The sequence below is a fragment of the Lithobates pipiens genome, unplaced genomic scaffold (genome assembly GCF_037356315.1).
Source record: "Lithobates pipiens isolate NorthernLeopardFrog02 unplaced genomic scaffold, aLitPip1_a1.2 Scaffold_30, whole genome shotgun sequence".
NCBI lineage: Eukaryota > Metazoa > Chordata > Amphibia > Anura > Ranidae > Lithobates > Lithobates pipiens.
Window position 1 is genome coordinate 169,568,468 of NW_027507791.1, and position 12,149 is coordinate 169,580,616.

The following is a 12,149-nucleotide window of genomic DNA, read 5'->3' on the forward strand; positions in this document are numbered from 1 at the left end:
TTTAAACTAGCCTCTCTGTGTACCCCAGCCTCACTGTTTACTCTAGCATCTCTATATACTCAAGCGTATCTACATACACGAGTCTGTATTCTGTATTCACTAGCCTTTCTTCTGTATGCTGTAGTCTTCTATATATACCAGCTTCTCTGTACACCCTAGCACTGTAACAGTGCTAGGTTCCTGTATTACAGAAACAGAACACCAGCAAGAAGGTGTATACTGTGCAGGAGGCACACAACACCCACTCTAACTTCTGCGCTGCAGATGCATGTATTGCAGAAATTGAACACCAGTGATAAAGGGTAGCTTCAGGTGTGTACTGTGCAGGAGGCACATAACACCCACTGTAACAGTGCTAGGTTCCCAAGCAGTAAAGACACTGTCCCTGACTATCGTCCTCTTTCCCTGACCAACGCAACACACTATACAAACCCCCCTGAGCTATAATTGGCCACAGGAATCCTGCCTGTTGTGAATTGTGGCTCTCCTCACAGAGGATGTCACATCTGTACTTATTATATAAAACCTATTATGCTCCTCGTAAACGTTTTCAATTTGGCCGAAAGGCCGGACGCAAGTTGCCCCCGGTGTGGGAACATGGGGGGAGACATGATGCACATGTTTTGGAGGTGCCCGAAGTTGACCCGCTACTGGACAGAGGTGACAGGAACCATTGATCGGGTGTTTGGAACCTCCACTAGGATGGAGGCAAAGTATTGTCTCCTGGGATTAGTTGAAGGAGTTGGAAACCCGGGAAGCAGCCAGATGGCAGTTCTGAGATGCCTATTTCAGGCAAGGAAACTGATTGCCCAACCCTGCTTAGCCTCCAATGTTGGCAATGACTTGTTTTTTTTCGCTTGTTTCCCAAGATGACCATGTTGGCGTTTGTCAAGATGGTTGAGAGTGCCCGAAGAGATCGCCTATGGCCCTGTAGTCTTCTATATATACTAGCTTCTTTGTACACCCTTGCATCTCTGTAAACACTGTGTAAACTAGCCTGTCTTATTTATACACTCGCCGACTGTATACACTAGACTCTCTGAATACACTAAACCCTCTGCATACCACAGCCTGTCTTCTGTATACACCAGACTGTAAAAACTAGCTAGAATACACCAACCTGTCTTCTGTACCCAGTAGACTCTCTGTATACACTACCCAGTCTTCTGTATACACTGTCAGCTTGTTTGTTTACCCAAGCCTGTCTTCTGTATACACTAGTCTCTCTATATGCACTGTCCTATCTGTATACACTGGACTCTCTCTATACACTAACCTCTCTATATACACTAACATCTTTGTATATACTAGCCTCTCTTTAAACTAGCCTCTCTGTGTACCCCAGCCTCACTGTTTACTCTAGCATCTCTGTATACTCAACCCTATCTACATACACGAGTCTGTATTCTGTATTCACTAGCCTTTCTTCTGTATGCTGTAGTCTTCTATATATACCAGCTTCTCTGTACAGCCTTGCATCTCTGTAAACACTGTGTAAACTAGCCAGTCTTATGTATAAACTCGCCGACTGTATACACTAGACTCTCTGAATACACTAAACCCTCTGTATACCAAAGCCTGTCTTCTATATACACCAGACTGTAAAAACTAGCTAGAATACACCAGCCTGCCTTCTGTACCAACTAGACTCTCTGTATACACTACCCAGTCTTCTGTATACACTGTCAGCTTTGATGTATACCCAAGCCTGTCTTCTGTATACACTAGCTTCTCTATATGCACTGTCCTATCTGTATACACTCGACTCTCTCTATACACTAACCTCTCTATATACACTAACATCTTTGTATATACTAGCCTCTCTTTAAACTAGCCTCTCTGTGTACCCCAGCCTCACTGTTTACTCTAGCATCTCTATATACCGTATATACTCGAGTATAGGCCGACCCGAATATAAGCCGAGGCCCCCAATTTACCCCCAAAAAAACTGGCAAACTTATTGACTCGTGTATAAGCCGAGGGTGAGACATGCCTGTCCATCCCTGTGTGTGTGTCCGTCCATCCCTGTGTGTCCGTCCATCCCTGTGTGTCCGTCCATCCCTGTGTGTCCGTCCATCCCTGTGTGTCCGTCCATCCCTGTGTGTCCGTCCATCCATCCCTGTGTGTGTGTGTGTCCATCCATCCATCCATCCCTGTGTGTGTGTGTCTCCATCCATCCATCCATCCATCCCTGTGTGTGTGTGTCTCCATCCATCCATCCATCCATCCCTGTGTGTGTGTGTCTCCATCCATCCATCCATCCCTGTGTGTGTCTCCATCCATCCGTGTGTGTGTGTGTGTGTGTGTGTGTGTGTGTGTATGTGTGTGTGTGTGTGTATGTGTGTGTGTGTATGTGTGTGTGTGTGTGTGTGTGTGTGTGTGTGTGTGTGTCCAGCCTACCTTTGTCCCGAGCCTCCTAATAACCAGCAATTTGTTTCATGGAGTTGGGCTTTAAAGGGACTACAGATCCCTATTTGGGATGATCCTACTTTCTTTATGGTGTTATGATGCCCTATAGGGTGAGCCATAGTGCCGGTGAAGAATAATGAATCTTTATGTACACAGGGTTATGGAAGGCATTCGAGGGCACAATAAACACATGTAATCAGGGATTGTTCTGGCCAGAATTATCTGCTGATAAGAGCAAGCAGCCGCATTCTGTAGGCATATGAATTATTAATGTTCCTCTGAAACTCTCTGGCTTGTTCTGAAAAGATCATTTCTTTGTGAGCAAAGGACTGAAAAACACACAGCACACAAGGAAGGGGGGATTTACCTTGCCTCCTTGCCTCCGTCCCGTGCCGTGTCGTGCCTTGCCTTGCCTTGCCCCCGTCCCGTCCCGTCCCGTGCCCTCTTCGTCGGCGGCCATTGTAAAATTCAAAAGCTGCGCCGCCGCCTTCGCCTGTGATAGGCGGAACACTGAATTTCCCAGCAGCCTGTGTTCCGCCTATCACAGACGTCGTATCATCCTCGTCCGTAGTACGAGGATGATACGATGTCCGTGATAGGCGGAACACAGGCTGCTGGGAAATTCAGTGTTCCGCCTATCACAGGCGAAGGCGGAGCCGGAGGCGCGGCTTTTGAATAGAATGGCCGCTGTCTGTCTGCTCGACACGCTGTTCGAGCGGGCAGACAGCGATGACTCGAGTATAAGCCGAGGGGGGCACTTTCAGCCTCAAAAAAGAGGCTGAAAATCTCGGCTTATACTCGAGTATATACGGTACTCAAGCCTATCTACATACACGAGTCTGTATTCTGTATTCACTAGCCTTTCTTCTGTATGCTGTAGTCTTCTATATATACCAGCTTCTCTGTACACCCTAGCACTGTAACAGTGCTAGGTTCCTGTATTACAGAAACAGAACACCAGCAAGAAGGTGTATACTGTGCAGGAGGCACACAACACCCACTCTAACTTCTGCGCTGCAGATGCATGTATTGCAGAAATTGAACACCAGTGATAAAGGGTAGCTTCAGGTGTGTACTGTGCAGGAGGCACATAACACCCACTGTAACAGTGCTAGGTTCCCAAGCAGTAAAGACACTGTCCCTGACTATCGTCCTCTTTCCCTGACCAACGCAACACACTATACAAACCCCCCTGAGCTATAATTGGCCACAGGAATCCTGCCTGTTGTGAATTGTGGCTCTCCTCACAGAGGATGTCTCATCTGTACTTATTATATAAAACCTATTATGCTCCTCGTAAACGTTTTCAATTTGGCCGAAAGGCCGGACGCAAGTTGCCCCCGGTGCGGGAACATGGGGGGAGACATGATGCACATGTTTTGGAGGTGCCCGAAGTTGATCTGCTACTGGACAGAGGTGACAGGAACCATTGATCGGGTGTTTGGAACCTCCACCAGGATGGAGGCAAAGTATTGTCTCCTGGGATTAGTTGAAGGAGTTGGAAAAGAGGGCTGAGAGAGCCCAAAGAAATTTCCTACGGCCACATCACCCTGAAAGCGCCCGATCTCATCTGATCTCAGAGGCTAAGCAGGGTCCGGCCTGGATAGTACCTAATTACAGGTGCCGTAGGAATCTTTTTATATTGTTGGCTTTGACCTGTTTTTCTTTCGCTTGTTTCCCAAGGTGACCATTTTAGCATCATTCAAGAGTTTTGAGTATGTCCCGAAGCGTTCGCCTAAGGTCACATCACCCTGAAAGCGCCCGATCTCAGAGGCTAAGCAGGGTCTGGGTCAGATGGGAGACCACCAGGGTCTATGTTGTTGGCGTTGACCTGTTTTTTTTCACTTGTTTCCCAAGATGACCATCTTGGCATTTGTCAAGAGGGTTGAGAGTGTCTAAATAGAACACCTATGGCCACATCACCCTGAAAGCGCACAATCTCATCTGATCCCGGAGGCCTAGCAGTGTACGGCCTGGTTAATACCTGTATGGGAGACGATCTGTGAATACCAGGTGCCGTAGGCTTCTTTTTATGTTGTTGGCATTGACCTGTTTATTTTCGCTTGCTTCCCAAGGTGGCCATCTTGGCGTTTAACAAGAGGGTTGAGAGTGCCCAAAGAGATCACCTACGGCCCCATCACCCTGAAAGCTCCCAATCTCATCTGATCTCAGAGCCTAAACAGTGTCGTTCATGGTTAGTACCTGGATGGGAGACCGCCTGGGAATACCAGGTGCCATAGGCTTCTTTTTATGTTGTTGACTTTGACCTGTTTTTTTCGTTGTTTCTCAAGGCGACCATCTTGGCGTTTGTCAAGAGGGTTGGGCGTGTCTTGAAGAGAACGCTTACGGCCACATCACCCTGAAAGCACCCGATCTCGTCTGATTTTAGAGGCTAAGCAGCGTCAGGCCTGGTTAGTACCTGGATGGGAGACTGCCTGGGAAGACCAGGTGCCATAGAAGGATCTGGCCTGGATAGTGTCTTGATTGGGAGATCGCCTGGGAATACTGGATGTCGTAGGCTTCTTTTTATGTTGTTGGATTTGACCAGTTTTTTTAGCTTGTTTCCCAAGGTGACCATCTTGGCCTTGGTCAAGAGGCTTCAGAGTGCCCAAAGAGAGTGCCTATGGCCAAATCACCCTGAAAGAGCCCAATCTCATCTGATCTCGGAGGCTAAGCAGCGATGGGCCTGGTTCGTACCTGGATGGGAGACAGCCTGGCAATACCAGGTGCCGTAGGCTTCTCATTATGTTGTTGGTGTTGACCTGTTTTTTTTCCCTTGTTTCCCAAGGTGACCATCTTGGCATGTGTCAAGAGGATTGAGCGTGCACAAAGAAATTGCCTACGGGCACAACACCCTGAAAGCACCCAATCTCGTTTGGTCTCAGAGGCTAAGCAGGGTTGGGCCTGGTTTGTACCTGGATGGGAGACCGCCTGGGTTTTCCAGATGTCGCAGACTTCTTTTTATGTTGTTGGTGTTGACCTGTTTTTTTTGCTTGTTTCCCAAAGTGATCATCTTGGCATTTATCAAGAGGGTTGAGAGTGCCTAAAGAGATCGCTTACAGCCGCATCACCCTGAAAGCACACTATCTCTTCTGATCTCAGAGGCTAAGAAGGGTTGGGCCTAGTTAGTACTTGAATGGGAGACGACCTTGGAATACCAGGTGCCGTATTCTTCTTTTTATGTTGTTGCCGTTGACCTGTTTTTTTTCGCTTGTTTCCCAGGGTGACTATCTTGGCATTTTTCAAGAGGGATGAGAGTGCCCAAAGAGATTGCCTATGGGCACATCACCCTGAAAGCGCCCAATCTCCGCTGATCTCAGAGGCTAGAAAGGGTCACGCCTTGTTAATACCTGGATGGGAGACCGCCTGGGAATACTAGGTGCTGTAGGCTTCTTTTTATGTTGTTGGCATTGACTTGTTTTTTTTGTTTGTTTCCCAAGGTGACCATCTTGGAGTTTGTCAAGAGGGTTGAGCGTGCCTGAAAAAATCTACTGCATCACCATGAAAGAGCCAAATCTCATTTGATCTCAGAGGCTAAGCAGAGTTGGGACCTGGTTAGTACCTGGATGGGAGACTGCCTGGGATTTCTCGATACCATAGGCTTTTTTTTTAAGTTGTTGGCATTGACTTATTTTTTATTTATTTTTTTAATTCTTTTATTAAGTATAAGTAGAACAACATAAATATAACAGTCAACCATACAGCATGACCCAGGGTCACAATTACATGGTAACAAAAAATAGGCAGCCAAATAACTCTGGGTTCTCAGAGGGGAGTCCTACAGTTTCATGCAGAAAAGAGAGAAACCCCACCTCCGACATGTGGTACAGTATAACTAGTGCAGCTCCGTTCGGACAAATGTAATCATGGAGAACAACTGGGACCACAGCGAGCCAGCTTATCATGACCTATGTGAACCAGAGTAAAATATGAGCCGGTCGTGTCCAGAACCCTGGGGTTCTTCTGGGTCCCAAAGGCTAGTAAGGAGACAAGGCATAGTCAAAAGGGAGGATGGGGGAGAAGAGAGTGCAAAGACGGAGAGAGAGGAGGGGGGGGATGGCGGCGGGGAAAAAAAGAAAAATAAAGACAAAAAGGGAGGGGGGGGGGGAATGCCACCCAGGGCAGACATGGCCTACTTAGGTAAACGTTAGATGTTCAGTCGTTTTCTGGGACAGGGGCGCTGCTCACCTCCCGAATGTAGTCTCGAGTACCAGTAAAATACCTCCAGGGCCTCCATGTAACACTAAATGCCTCTTCAGTGTTGTGAAGGGTGGCGGTCAATTCTTCCATCCGGAGAATATGATTGACTTTGGAATACCACAGCACCTTGGATGGGAGCTGAGGCTGCCTCCACAGTGTGGGAATGCAGGCCCAGGCGGCGTTCAGGAGTTGCATCGTGAGGGTTTTTTTGTATTTTCGAATAGGCTGTTCGGTCAAGTGTAGAAGGCACGCTGCTGGGTTGTCTGCGATATCTACATTTGTGAGAGTTTTTATCGTCCCGGTCACCTCCACCCAAAAGTTCTTTCAATACCAAGGGTCTGGAACTTTTGGAGTTCCTTATAGAGAGGAAACAGAGGAAACTGAAAAGAATAGACCAAACCATAGGAGAGATTAAAGGAGAACTAGAAACACATAAGGAAAAACCTGAATTTATTACACTTATGGCACAGCTTAATAAAGACCTTGTCAAGAAAGACAAGGAAGTACAGACCAGGAAAAGCAAGAAATACACTAGGGATATCAATGATTTTAAAAACGATGACGTTTTTAAATGGCAGAAACAAGGAAGTAATCTAGATCCAATCTCTGCATTCTCTACACCAGAGAGAACCACACAACCAGAAAATACCCAGCAAAGACCACAAGCGTACCAACCACAGAATAGGGATGTCAATGAGCCTATGAGGCAATCAAGGGAAAATGAAAGAAATAATGACCACAACTATTCCACTCCATACAAAACTGATAGGAGGCCACCCTACCCTAATCATACTCCACACAATGGAGGAAAGAAACCTTTTTGGAAAAAGAAAAGGGCGCAGAATGGGAATAATAATAGGCCACCCTATGACCAAAGGGATAAAAGAGGCCCACCATTAGGTGCACACGGGCAATATGGAAGGAGCCCAGCATATAACTATGGGAATGGACATAGGGGAAACTGGGGCCCACCCCGTGATTACCCGTATGAGCAATACCCAATACCAACATATAATCAATATGCTCCATTGAGAGATTATGATGAAGAGAATAGGGATGGCAGAACTCAAAATCAATATCAGGACTCTTACCATAATAGGCATTTTTTAGGGAGAGGTATGGAAAATCAACCTCAGAGATATCCGAACGATCAAAGAGACCCAAGAAGAAGTCCATTAAGAAGAGAGGAAAGAGGGCCGGAAAACGAATACAGGCCAAGAAGAGAATAAAAGGTGAAGGGATTTTCAACATCAGTGGCTTACCCCTGTCCCAAGAAGAACTGGGTGTGCTAGACAAAGGGCTGAAATATGCCCCTACAAAAAATCTAGACAAATTTGAGACCTATGTGAGTATACAGAAATATGTTAGGACATTAAATATTAAAAAATACCTAGCTAGCAATCCATTTAAAAAGCAGGTATCAGTAGAAGATGGAGGTATTATACATAGTGATTTGAGGAACAAATCGGTTTTTAACCCACCTGTTTCAAATAACAAGCATATTGAGGTGTTTAAAAAAGTGGTTATAGAAGATTTGAAAGATCTGAAAATTAAGAAAAAAGATGAACCGAAGTTTATAAAGAATGGCATTATGAAGCTGACGAAGAGGAAAGATATTGTAATTCGCCCGGCAGATAAGGGAGGGGGTATTGTAATTCTTTCGAAAACCCAATATAAGGAGAGTATGAAAAATCTACTGGAAGATAGTACCACATACACAAAGTTACCAAGGAATCCTGTCTTCAAATGTAGAAAGGAATTGGAGCAGGTGGTACACCTAGGGTTGAAGAGAAACATCCTGAATAAAAAGGAGGCGAAGTATTTAATCCCGGAGGCATGTAGGACCCCGATTATCTACTCACTACCTAAGATACACAAAGATAAAACAAAACCTCCCCCCAGACCCATAGTTAATGGGATTGATTCCCTAATCTCAAGAATGGGCGAATATATAGATAGGTACCTACAACCGGTGGTTAAACAAACAAGAGCCTACCTAAGGGATACTAAACAAATATTGCAAAATATAGAAGACCCCTCGGAAAAAGCAGGACCTTGGAATATGGCATCAGCCGATGTTTCATCTTTATACACAATAATAAAACACCATCAAGCTTGTGAAGCTGTAAAATGGGGATTAAGAAAGTACAGTACCCTACCATGTTTCCAACGCAAATATCTTGTCAAGTGTCTAGATTTTTGTCTAAAAAATAGCTATTTCTGGTATGATAGAGAGTATTATCATCAAATCACTGGAGTAGCGATGGGCGCTAAGTTTGCGCCGAGTGTGGCATGTTTGTTTATGGCCCAATGGGAAGAGGAAGCTATATACCATGATAGACCTGAAGAATTAATATTATTTAAAAGGTACATTGATGATATTATTATATTCTGGAAGGGAGATACCAATAGTCTAGTCACGTTTCTTGAAAATCTGAACCTAAACAATAGGAATATTAGCCTATCTTGGCAAGTCAGTAGTAAGTCTATATCCTTCCTGGATTTGGAGATTGTACAAGAGAATGACAGACTATGCACTAAGACGCACTTTAAAAATGTGGATAAGAATAGTTATCTACCAGTAAAAAGCTGTCACCACCGCAACTGGCTATGCAACATACCTAAAGGTCAATTTATGCGTTTGAGAAGAAACTGTACAGATACGGAAGACTATCGGACACAAGCTAGAAGGATGGGAGAGAGATTTATGAACAAAGGCTATAAGAAGGGAGAGATTGAAACAAAGATCACGGAAGTTGAAAGACTGAATAGGATAGATCTTATTAGAGATAAACAAACTGTGAAGGCAGGAGATAATAAGGTGCCCCTTGTTCTGAATTATAATGCACAACACAAGAAGTTTGAAAAGATCATTAGGAGACACTGGCACATTCTATGTTTAGATGTGCATCTAAAAAATGTGTTGCCGCGATGCCCTAAATTTGTGTATAAGAGGGCACCAACTCTAAGAGATAAGGTTGTAAAAAATATCCCCGATCCACCATTCAATGGGCTGACCTTTTTTACGGGAAAAGGATTCTTCCCTTGTAAGCGGTGTTACGCATGTAAGAAAACGAGATGTCCACCTGAAAAGAAGTTTAGTTTCCAATCTACAAGTACAGGGAACTCTTATAAGGTGAAAGACTTCATATGCTGTAACACAGAAGGCGCTGTGTATGCTTTACAGTGTAGTTGTGGCCTACAGTATGTAGGCCGCACTAAGAGACCCTTAAGAGTGCGTATAAAAGAACACGTTAAGAATATTATCAATGGGTTCGATAAACATAGTGTATCAAGACATTTCTGCACACATCACAATAAAGACCCAACTCACCTCACGTTTTGGGGAATTGAGCCCTATAAGAAGTACTGGCGGGGAGGTCATAAGGTTAGAACACTCAGCCAATTAGAATCCAAGTGGATATTCACGTTAGACACTTTTGTACCTCAGGGCTTGAATGTGGACTTCGATCTTAACTGTTTTATTAGCGATTTTTAGTATTTTAAATACTTTTAGGGGTCCACTCTGATGGCTTTTAATAATTTTTAAGTTTTTAATACTGTTTATTAGTGAATGTCATAGTGGGTACTGTTTGACCTCTCTTCCGGTATCTGCCATGAAATTTTCTCGTATCATTAAGCTACTCTCCCATCTCCCTCTTTGAGGTAGAATATTTTACTATCTCTTCCTGTCTGGGCTAGCTCCTTTCCCGTAATCATTATTGAATTGATGTTGAATATCGATATTACCATCTTATATCAGGATAAGGCTTAATATTTGTTATCTAGTCTAGGCTTGGAACCTCCTATTGATGGACGATAGGTTCTAGATATGGCCTTTTAGGTTATTTTCCTTGTAATCATTATTGATCTTGAATATTGATACTACCATCTTAAATTAGGATAGGGCTTTATAGTTTAATATTTTAATCTACCCTAGGTCTGGAACCCCTGCTTATTGACGGATGATAGGTTTTAGATATGGTCTTTTGGGTATTTTTAAAAAAATCTCTGGTAAGTCTTGTGACTAAATATATGTTTTAATTTTTAGTCTTTTATATTCTATTTTTATGCCATTATTTTATTTCCCCCCTTTAATAAGTGTGACCCCAATAGCTACATATGTGCATATAATCCAGAGCCATTGTTATTTTATAATATTTTAATCTTAACGCAATATATTATCCTTGGCAGTTTGGCCGTATTAGTTATTGCTCTGTTTTTAGCCTTGAGCGTTTCTTGGATATAAGTTTTGGGAAAATGCGCTTCCCTTTGATTACTCTTTGGTTTGTTAAAAGCCATAAGTGTTATAGAGCAAGGTCCTGCCATATTATTGTAACCATATGTAACCATATGGATATTCTTGTGACTGTATAGTGTATTTTATTTATTTAGGCTATTGAAGTAGCAATGGGGTCTACGTTTGATAGCTTATATTCTGCTCCGTCCGCTGTTACGAGTATAGTTAGTGGTTTGTATTGCTGTCCTTTGAGCTATGGGAAGATGGCCGCCACGACTCATAACAAGACGGAGCGGGCTTCGGAAAGATGGCCACTAAAACGCTTGTTTTTCCGAAAGGCTCGGACTGCACTTAGTGGTAAATCATATGAGGTTTGTCGTGACGCATCTTTCCCCCTCTACTTGGTAATACGTATTGGGTCTTGGGAAACGACGACCAAAGCGTTCGTAATTTCTTTAAAATATACACTGACTATAGCAAGATGGCCGAAGGTGTTTGCCATTCAAATGCAATTATAGTAGTTAGCGGGCTACAAGAAAATGGCCGCGATCTGTACCCGGTATTTAAGGGGCAGCGTCCTCCTATAGTTTATTCCCTGATGAAGTCACATGTCCAAGTGACGATACGCGTAGGATTGGACTAGGAGGATACCGGAAGTGACGGTCGTAGTACACACTACCTGCTCGTTCGTTTGATGCTGTCGCTTCGTGTAAAGTTTTTTGCATTTATGGTTTATGCTAAAATGTGAGTACCCTGGACTGTGTCCTTTTTAAAAATAAAGTTCGGATTGCATTACATACTTCACTATTGGCACTTTCTCTTCTCCTATGGATGTATATGCTACCTGTGACTGAGGACCTAGAGAGGGGGGCACCCATTGTTGGTTACATCTACCATCTGCTCAAAAGGATATATGCTGTTACCTTACAGCAGTAAGGTAAGGTAGCCATTGCTACCAGTGTGTGGACACCTTGCACGCTATCACCTATGGAATAACGATTCACTCACGGGATTATCAGATATTTGCACACAGAGTGGATTTCTTTCAGTGCATGATTCAATATGGACTGTGGAATATACTTTCTATAATATTTTTTATTATATTTTTTATATTTAATTTTTTATACTTTTTATATTTTTATTGCTATATATATTTTTTTTCCTTGTTGCACCTTTGGATAGTACACTATCGAGTGTTCTTAGTCACGCTGTAGATCCTGCTATCACTGTAATCTGTGCACTTTGGATATATTATATACCTACCCTGGCACCTAAATGCACTTTATTTAATGCACCTTTT

General features: G+C 43.6%; 2 pseudogenes; both read left to right on the plus strand.

Moving 5' to 3' along the window:
• Positions 1-4,750: 4,750 nt before the first annotated feature.
• Positions 4,751-4,869, plus strand: LOC143950069 (5S ribosomal RNA; annotated as a pseudogene).
• Positions 4,870-5,028: 159 nt separating this feature from the next.
• LOC143949433 (5S ribosomal RNA) lies at positions 5,029-5,147 on the plus strand (annotated as a pseudogene).
• The last annotated feature ends 7,002 nt before the right edge of the window (positions 5,148-12,149 follow it).